General features: G+C 39.4%; 1 non-coding gene across 1 annotated transcript; it reads left to right on the top strand.

Annotated features, from left to right (window-relative positions):
- The first annotated feature begins 1,009 nt into the window (after positions 1–1,009).
- On the top strand, positions 1,010–1,083 carry Trnan-guu (transfer RNA asparagine (anticodon GUU)). Its single transcript has one exon. It is a non-coding gene; the product is annotated as a tRNA-Asn (tRNA).
- The last annotated feature ends 946 nt before the right edge of the window (positions 1,084–2,029 follow it).

Here is a 2,029-nt window from a genome sequence, read left to right on the forward strand (position 1 = left end):
AGCATGGCCGCAGTCAAATGACTGAAACAAATAAAAGAATGAAGAAAAGTGAAACCAGTACAATTTCCAACATGAAACGCAAATATGAAACGCAACATTAAATGGAACAACAAACGCAACATTTGCAATTTTGTTGGAGATCCTGGAGCCCTACATGCGTAGCGGGCTTACTGCCCTGCAGCCTACGGTACCATGCTGTTCGTTCTTTTCAACTATAAGATACTTTCCTGATTATTCTAGCCGTGCCAAGGAGGCAATCCTTTTGTACTGGGCACTCGATTCCAATTTCTTTTATATTCCTCTTGAAGCCGTCTGATACCGGGTTATTTCGTACTTAAGAGAGTTGTATCTATCTATCTATCTATTTACCTATCTATCTATCTATCTAGCTAGCTAGCTAGCTAGCTATCTATTTATCTATCTATCTATCTATCTATCTATCTATCTATCTATCTTTTCGCCTTCCTTCATGATTATTAGTGTGTCAAAGGGGCATGCAACGTTAACTATATAGCATACGTGGTGCGTCTTGTCCACTACCACTGGGTCCGGTCTGTTACGCTCCAGTACCTGATCTGTTTGGATTGGCAAATCCCAGAGGATTTTGCTAGTTTTCTCCAAATCATCATCATCATCATCATCATTACTATCATCATCATCACTAATATCAACCTCATCATTATTATCATCATAAAGTTAGCAAAAACAAAGCAATTGCAACGATTTTTGAAAAACAGTCAACAGCAATAAGAAGAACGATATGATATCAACCGTTTTAGTAGCTCCAATAGCAACAAGTTTCGCTAGCAACAATGGTAAAGTATCACATCAAGCATAGAAGAAACAATAGCAGCATCTTTAACAACAAAACTATTGGATCAACCATATTTGTAGCAACCGTAACATCTATAATATCAATCACATTCGGAACAGCGGCAGCAACAACAACAAAAACATCAAATGACAAAAATAAAATAAATATCTCTCTGGCGGAGATGGGTAGTGTACTGTCTCTGTGGCGCAATCGGTTAGCGCGTTCGGCTGTTAACCGAAAGGTTGGTGGTTCGAGCCCACCCAGGGACGTAAACATTTTTGTTTTTTTTTCTTCCTGTTGCATAATACTTGCTCTTTAATAGTTATTTTCAGGTATTTAATACTTTCCTGGTTATTCTGTATTAAGCACTCTATTCCAAATTCAGTACAGCTTCAAGCAAGAACAGCCCCAGTTTATCAAATGTCTGTCCTTGTGATTTACTGATAGTTATTGCATATGACAGGCGAACGGGAAACTGGTTTCTTTCTAAAGTGAAGGGCAAGTTTGGCATGCGCATAGTGATAGGTGACATAAAAAAAACTTAGTTTAATTAAAACAAAAATACTTTTCACTATGCACTCACCACCACCACCACCACCATCAGCTCTCTTTCTTTCTTTCTTTCTCCCTCTTCCCTCTCTTTCTGTCTTTCTTTAATCTCACCATCAGAACATCACCGCTCTGCTAAAGTTATATTCCTAACTCTGCTTTATATCACTACCTTCAACTAACTTTTATAACCACATAACAGATATTACGTTCCCCCTACCACTTGTCATGGACACGTCTCTCTCTGTCTTTTCTCTCTTCTTCTTTTCTCTCTCCTTCTCTTTCTTTCTCTAGTTGGTTCTGCCTCACACTTCTCCTTATCTTCTTTTTCTCTCTCCCCACTTTCTTTATCCCTCTTTATCTTTAATCACGTGAAAGCAATACCGACGGGTTAAGTAACGTAATGACAAGCAGGATTATTATAAGATTATATCATTATCATTACCAACAAGGCAGTTAGCCGGCAGAATCGTTAGCATGCCGGAAAAAACGCTTTGGGGGGGGGCATTTCGTCCGTCTTTATGTTCTGAACTCAAATTCGGTCGGGATCGACTTTACCTTTCTTTCATCCTCTCAGGGTTGATTAAATTATTATTGTTATTCCACTAGAAACAACAGCGGCACCAGCAGCAGCAGCAACGGCGGCAGCAGCGGCAGCAGCAGCAG

Source organism: Octopus bimaculoides, chromosome 22, assembly GCF_001194135.2.
Source record: "Octopus bimaculoides isolate UCB-OBI-ISO-001 chromosome 22, ASM119413v2, whole genome shotgun sequence".
In the NCBI taxonomy this organism is placed as follows: Eukaryota; Metazoa; Mollusca; class Cephalopoda; order Octopoda; family Octopodidae; genus Octopus; species Octopus bimaculoides.